The sequence below is a fragment of the Passer domesticus genome, chromosome 7 (genome assembly GCF_036417665.1).
Source record: "Passer domesticus isolate bPasDom1 chromosome 7, bPasDom1.hap1, whole genome shotgun sequence".
In the NCBI taxonomy this organism is placed as follows: Eukaryota; Metazoa; Chordata; class Aves; order Passeriformes; family Passeridae; genus Passer; species Passer domesticus.
This window is the reverse complement of record NC_087480.1, coordinates 58,413,256-58,421,470: the sequence shown is the minus strand read 5'-3', so window position 1 is coordinate 58,421,470 and position 8,215 is coordinate 58,413,256.

Genomic DNA, 8,215 nt, shown 5'->3' with positions numbered 1-8,215 from the left:
CCGGACACACCCCGGGGACACCTGCCCGGGCACACCCCGGGGACCCCTGCCGGACACATCCCGGGGACACCTGCCCGGGCACACCCCGGAGACACCTGCCGGACACATCCCGGGGACACCTGCCGGACACACCCCGGGGACACCTGCCCGGACACACCCCGGGGACCCCTGCCCGGACACACCCCCGGGGCGGCACCGGCCGGGCGACGCCCGCCGCGGGTCACACCGCTCGGGGCGGCGTTCGCTGCGGGCACGCACCTGCCGGGGGTGGCGTGGCATCCTTTTAGGGAGGCACCTGCCGGGGTGACACCCTCCCCGGGTGACACTGTTCAGAGGGTACATTCTCTATTGTCATCCACCTGCCGGGGGTGGCATGGCATCCTTTTAGGGAGGCACCTGCCTGGGGTGACACCCTCCCCGGGTGACACTGTTCAGGGGGTACATTCTCTATTGCCATGCACCTGCTGGGGTGACACCCTCCCCGGGTGACACTGTTCAGGGGGTACATTCTGTATTGCCATCCACCTGCCGGGGGTGACATCCTTTTGGAAAGGCATCTGCCTGCGGTGACACGCTCCCCAAGTGACACTGTACCCGGGGTGCATTCTCTGTTGGCACGCACCTGCCGGGGGTGGCATGGCATCCTTTTAGTGAGACACTTGCTGGGGTGACACCCTCCCTGGTGACACTGTATTCGGGGTGCATTCTCTATTGCCATCCACCTGCCGGGGGTGGCATGGCATCCTTTTAGAGAGGCACCTGCCTGGGTTGACAGCCCCCCCCCACCGCGGGTGACACTGTTCAGAGAGTACATTCTCTGTTGCCGTGCACCTGCCGGGGGTGACATCCTTTTAGAAAGGCATCTGCCTGGGGTGACACGCTCCCCAAGTGACACTGTATTCGGGGTGCATTCTCTATTGCCATACACCTGCCTGGGGTGACATGGCATCCTTTTAGAGAGGCACCTGCCGGGGCACGACACTCCTCTGGTGACACTGTTCAGGGGATACACACTCTGTGACACACAACTGCCTGGGAGTGACACCCTCCCCGGGTGACACTGTTCAGAGGGTACATTCTCTATTGCCACGCATCTGCCTGGGGTGACAGCCCTTCAGAGCAGCATCTGCCACAAGGGACATCGTCCTCTGGTGGCACTGTCCTCCATGTGCACCCTCCGTGTCACGCACCTGCCTGGGGGTGACAGCCTCCTTTGGTGGCACTGTGCTCGGGGTACACCCTCCCTGCGTGCAGTGACAGCCTCCTGGGGGTGGTGCCACCCTTGGGCTCCTCCCTCCCTGGGGGTACACCTGCCTGATGTGGGGACATGGCCCGCAGACCATGTGTGTGGTGTGCCTGGCTTGGTGTGGCACACGTCACAGAGGTGCTGGTGGCACTCTCCTTGGAGTGACAGCCACCCGAGGGTCACAGTGTCCTTGAGGTGCACCCTTCTCTGCTGAGAGGGATGCCACACCTGCCCAGGGATGTCCCCATCAGAGGGTGGCACTGCCCCTGGGGTATGTCCTGCTTGTGGTGCTGCTTCCTCCTTTTGGTGACACTGTTCACCAGCCAGGGGAGCAGCCTTTGTCCCCAGGAGCACATCCCCACGGGAGGGATGCTGGCTGTGAGGGGCACAGCTCCAAATGCACCCTCTGAGGCCCAGCTCTGCCTTGGGCTTGGAGACAAGGTGCACTCAAGGGACACTTTCAGCCAGAATTCCAAAAGATTTAATGGTGAAAAGCAGGATGTTCTCCCTCATCTCCTGTGTACCACATAAACTCTGTCTGGACCACATGAATTGTTTACATTAAGAAAAAAAGAATGGATGCTCATCCCGAAAAAGCAGCATGATTGAACGCCAAAATCGGCACCTAGTGTATCTGGAAAGTGGTCCTGCCACATTTTAATAGTGTTAATTTGTAGCTCTCTGTTTCTCATTCAGCTGCACAAAGTAGCAGAAGGCAGTCACAAATGCAATCTGTGCTCCCAGGTAATAAAGAGCTGTTTGGGAAGCTGGAACAGTGTGTGTAAACACAGGGTCCCTGATAAAAAAATGACCAACTTGCAACTGTGCTATCATAAATAATAAAACAGCAGCTTAATTCAAGAAATCCAATAACATAAATAACTAAAATAACAAGCTGGGGGTAGAACAGGAAGGTTGGTGTAACACAAAACCGTTTGTAAGATAATGAAACCATCTCTGTTCAACCAGAACAACAGTACGTGAAGGCATAAGAGAAACAGCATTTACAAACACTAAACTCTGGATAAGATGGCAAAGCTACAATCTCCTGGAACGCCTGAGAAAGCTCTGCCTTCTTCAGGCAGCTGCAAAGTTGTCAGCCCATGCAAACCTCTACCCTGCAAGCTCTGAGCAGCTCTGCTCTGTTTTTGGGGTTTGTTTGATCTCCCCTTCCAGTCCTGGCAAGCCCTGGCTCTGCCTGAATGAAACACCACACAAAGAGGTGTGAACTCGAGTGGTGTTTGTTTAATGGTTAAACTAATATGTTTAACAAGAGCTGCTGCATGGAGATGCACTGTTCTGCTGTCCTGCTTGTTTCCTGAAAGCTGGAAAAGAGGTTTTTCACTAAAACTCAGAGCAAGCTGATGCCATGATTGTTTCCACCACCTCTTGACACACAGAAGCTGTCTATTAGAAACATCAAATTAATATTAATCATGTTTTTAACTTACAGGATAAATAAGGTTTGCAGAAAGGCCTTTGCTTGGCAGCAAGGATGTCCTTGGGTGGGTCAGTGCCTTCCACCCTCTCCACTGTTGGCGAGAGCTGAGGGCAGGGCCTGGGATGCTCCTGGAAAGCAGTGCCAGGGCTCATGCTTAAGAAGGTTTACTTAATTTCCCTCTGGCTTTTGAGAATCTACATATATGTGTGTGTATCTGTATCATGGGTTCCTGGTTTGCAGACACGGGGGAAGGGAGCTGTGCTGGCAGGCAGGAGCTGAAGGGTCTCAGGAAAAGGCTGGGTGGGGCGTGTTGCTAGGAGATGGAGACTCCAGTGTCTGGCAAAGTGGCGTTTTTATTTTTGGTGCAGATCACACAAAATGGGATTTGACTGTGAAGCAGGGTAGAAATCTCTTCTCCCTGCTTACATTCATCTCTGAAGGATCTGTTTTGTGTAGTAGCGTTGCAGCTCATTTGAAACACAAATCAAATGTAGACTGCAGGGTGTTCAGTCCAGCTGGAGGCTGGGTGTTTGCAACCTCTAAGAATCTTTTCTTTTTCTATTTTCTTTTTCCCTGCTCATTGAGAAATCCCTTCTCTGAGCAGCAGGATATATGTCTCTCTTTAGGGGAGGGCATCCTCACATGCCTCTGGTTCCTTTGTGGCTGGTTCTCTCTTGTTTTTTCAGACACTGTGAGTTAGCAGTCGGGTTTTCTGGGTTTGGGCTTATTAAATACATCCTGCCAGGGCTTGTTCTCTCTTGCTTTGCTGCCTGTGCCTCTTGTTGCACCAGGAGCCCCCCATCCCAGCTGGCTGCATGTCCACCCTCCTCACAGACAGGGACTGTGTGATGGCACAGGGAAAGCTGCCATGGAATACCTGGCCCTTCCCTCTCCCTGGTCTGCTGCCAGGGCTGGATTTACAGGAGAAATTAGGTCTGAGTGCTAAAACATGGAATTTTTTGCACCCTTCTGTGGGATGCAGGAGTCCTGGGCAGAAACACAGGTCCCTTGCAGCTCCCACAGAGTTTTTGACTCATGCTCACATTGTGCTGGTGCTCCTCTCAGGCACCAAACTGCTTTCACTGGATATTCAAAGGGAATTTTCTTGGAAATGTAGGGGCAACCAGCAGGGTGCTGAAGGGCTGGGAAGGCACCAAGGAAAATCAGGGTACTGCCTTTTGCAACACTTGGCTTCAGTCACCATCGTGAACCTACAGAAGAGTTTGTAGCTGAACACCTCCAGTTGTGTCCAGCCTCCCCCCCCCAGCACCCTGCCCCTGCCACCACATTTGGGTGCTGTATTTTTCCAGTTCAATGTGGCCAAAAAAATGCCAGGGATGCTGTTCATCTGTTAACACAAAAGCTCAACTTCTGGGGCATGCTATCCAACCCTTGTAAGTGCCCTAAATCTGTGGATTTTCAGTAGGATTTGCATTCCCAGTCTGGTTTGGGAGGAGATAGTTAATGAGATAATGCAGCAGTGGGTAAACTGTGACATGTGAAATGGGATTTTTTGAATGCTGGAGAAACTGCATGCATCAGAGGCAGCTTATGCACATCAGATTTGTAACTAAGCAATTCCCATTTATATTATGTAAGTGATGCCATTTATCAAACCCCATGTAGCAGGCAAGAGCAGATGTTGAACAATTTGCGCTACAGTGTTGGAAATTAACTTTTCTGGGGGTTATTAAAATCATTGGTTATTCAAATACAATCTTGTGAGTGTAATATAATGGAACAACAAACAGTGTTATTCAAAAAATATAATTTGTGTGGATCCAGAACCTATTATGGCCTCTTGTTGGTGTTGGGTGAAAATCTGTGTGGCAATACGAGATGCTCTGGTGGGGATGTGAGCTGAAAACTCTGTATGAGAGTGGGAAAGGAGGGTGGCATTCCTTGCATTGAAAATAGAACATTTTAAGCATGCACATGATAAACACCCAGTTCGTGAGGAGGCTGCTGAGGAGACACTGCCTGCCTGTGCAGGCACTGGGTGCACAACACTCTAACCAGTAGCAGGGGAAGGACATTATTTCTGAGAGGATTACTCCTACATGAGAATGAGACTTCTGGATAAGATTTTATTAAGGGCACAAATGAGTAATTGGATTCCTCAACCCATTAGAATGTAACAGTAATGAATTCCTGCTATCTTTTTATGTGCCCTGTGATTAGTGTGATGGCTTGGTTGGGGGGTTATTTTTAAAGCAGATAGTTGTGGTTGGGCTCAATGATCCTAGAAGCCTTTTCCAACTTTAAAAATTCTACAATTCTCTATGCACTAATCCCTATTGTGCAACATGCAATCAATCTTTCAGGCTTTGTCCACAAATACGAAGCCCAACATGGGGTGTGAGGTGAGCTATATGGAAAGGTCAGGGTGTATTTTTTTTATTTTCATGCTGTTTCATCCTCCTTTTCTTTACAAGTCGTGGGCAGTACAGCTCCTCCAGAAACTTTGTAGCCTCAGCAGCAAATTCTGGAAGACAACTTTCAGCTGGGTGAAGGCAAAATCAGCGACTGTGAGCTGCTTGTAGTAGCATTTTTTCCAGTGTCTTGCCAAGTATGTTTTTTTTTAGGGCATAATCTGTGAGATAATCCCAGTTCCACTGGGAAAGCATTTGCTGCTGAGGAGGAGTTTGAAGTTTATCCTCACCCTTCACTTTGCACCCATGAGCATCCATTCCAGGGACAGACTGAGGAAAAGTTTAGGCCTGTGCAGTAGATCCAGCCTTTTGTGACCTTGATATTAAATGCTGTTTAAAGATCTGTGACCTTGCAGCCTCAGTCCACTATTTCCTTGCCTCATCCGAAGCATATTCTGTATCCAACAGGGAGGAACAGCATGTTCCCCACGTCCACAATGGCCAGGACAAGAATAAGGCTAAAATTAAACCGCACACAGATGGCATGAAATGAAGAAATACTTGAAGTGAGGCTTACTGAAGTGTCAGGATCTGTTATTTGGATGGGGCTGTGGTGTGCAGATGTTCCTGCCTGGGGTGGAGGGATGCTGTGAGCTCTGTCCCTGCACGTCCAGTGCCTGCTTTGTGTCTCAGCCAGGACCTCAGGATTTGGGTTCAGCCCCTGTGGGATGCTGGGAAAGCTGTCAAGGGTTATGTGCAGCTAAGGGTTGGAGTGCCCAAAGTAGGAGAAATGGAGCTGAGCTAAAGTCAAAAAATCTCCATCCAAACCTTCCACTTGGCTGCTGCCAAGCCCTAATCTTTAAGTGGCTTTTATTTCATTTTTGCTTTCAAGCTCCCCACCTGGGAATCTGCCAAAAGTTAGACCTCTCTTATTAACCCAAACTGCTCTGCTTTTAACAGGGCTGAGCTGTGAGGTCACTAAGCCCAGAACAACCCATGGGCTGATATTGTGCTGCATTTTAGGAGCATCTTTAGTGCCTTGTGGTACCTGCAGCTCAGGACAAAGCTTTACCTGGGGGAAATCAGGAGTTCTAGTTCCCATTTCCAGTTGTGTCAACATATCACCTTCAATCACCATTTTTTAAGTAAACCTAGGTCTTATATTATTTTTATTTAGCCCTCAATCTGTCTGTGTTTCAGTTCCCCATCCTCATAACTCATTCCTCCTCCCCGCCTGTGTCTGAGAGGGCATTTTAGGCTGGAAACTCTCAGACCTGCTCTGAAAAATGTCTGTATTTATGGCAGGGCATTACACTTGGTGGCAGGCTGTGAGTATGATGGGTTGGCTGTACCTTTGACAGATTTGTCCCCACTGCTGTCCCTGGGCCGGGCTGTAGCACATAGTCCTGTTTGTGTGTGTGTGTTTTTAATAACCGGGCTGTTTTAACTGCAATGCCTCTCTCTCCCTGGCCCTGGCACTCTCAGGGAATCGCTCTCGCCCTCTCTCATCACAGTGGCAAACTGAGAAAGGTTTCCTTTAGTCAGCTGGGGGAGAGGAGGAGGATTTATGAATCGGAGAAACACATTCCTGATGCGGAATAGGCACATTCCCCCTTCCCCCCACCCCACTGCCCCCCACTCCATAAAAGCACCATTTGTGTGGCAAATAGCCAAGGGTTTTATGAATACAGCTCTTACTTTCCCCAGCTGCTAGAAACCTTTCTCAAATATGAATTAAAATAAAAAGCCTTGCTAGACACTTTTAGCGCTCATAATTCTGCTATTTTGGGTCTGCGGTGGGGAGTTCTTGCATCAGAAATCTTGGTTGGAGAGGTTTGAGTGGCTTCTTTCAAATATTATTAAATTGAAAAAAAAATCTGGAAGATGTATGACTTTAAATAATCTCCCACATTATAAGGATCATCAGGACCTCGATGTGATAATGTCCCTAGATTTGATGCTTCCCTCGCTGTTATGGCTGTGAAATTTTCTGTCTCTGATATTTTATGGAGGCTTTCCCTTCCCTCAGAAGCCATTGGGGTGAGTTCTTGAGGAACTGGCCCAGTTGAGATTAAGTATTTTTAATAAATCATCTACTGGGGAAAAAAGGTTGAGTGATTCCATGCATAAGAATATCCTACAGGTTTTAAGAAAAGCATTTTAGGTTCCATCATGGGAATGAGTTTTGGTAGGAGATGTGGGAAACCACAGTAGCATTAGCAAGATGGTTGATTAAAAATCAAATTAAAAATCCATTTCTGACAGCAGAACTTTTCCCCCTCCCCCTCTCCCCCTGAATATACTTTGAGAGAGAAGCCTGAGTAAATTTGGATGTCCACAATCAGTGACAGGAGGATCACCTTCCAGGAGGGAATGGGCTCACACTGTGGCCACGGGCTCATCAGGACGTTCCCAAACCTTTTATGCATCTGTATTCCAGCCATGTGGCAGCCAGCAAGGCAGGAAAAAAAAGTCTGGACAAATATAAAAACTCACTCACTCAGATTTTGAGCATGAATCAAGAAAATGTGTCCGGGGAGTGGAATCTAGCTGTGTGTAGGTTGCAGTGGCATGAAGATGGAGTGGGTGTAAGTTGCAGACATTCATTGAATGGTCTCATGTATTCCTAGACCTGTGCACAGCAAGGAGAGGTGGAACTGAGAGCAAATCTTGCCTTATGAATTAGGATGGCATGGCAACAGGATGGCTTGATTTATTTGCAAGTTTATTTACAAGAGAAGTAGAGATTTTCCCCTTCTGTTCCATCAGCTTGAAACCCAACCAGATCAGAGATAAATTGCAGAGCCTCCTAGAGATGGAAAATCAGCCAAAATGGCCTTTGCATTGGGATGTACACTCAGAAATTCAGATTTTTGTTGACTGGTAGAAAACCGTGCATTCCCCTCATTGCACATCAATCCTGGTAGGATCATCTTGGAGGATGAGAAGTGCCATGTCTGTAATGGCCCTCAAAGGCTGCCACAAAACAGATTTTGGTTCCATGAGTGGCATTCCAGTGGGCTGTGAGCGGGAGGCTCATGCAGGGCTGCAGCAGCCCTGTCTGTGTGGGTCACTGAGCTCGGCACGGCCGCAGTGGGGAACGTGTGAGAGCTGCCGCACTCATTTGGAGAGGAGCCTTAATTATCCAGCAGCTCT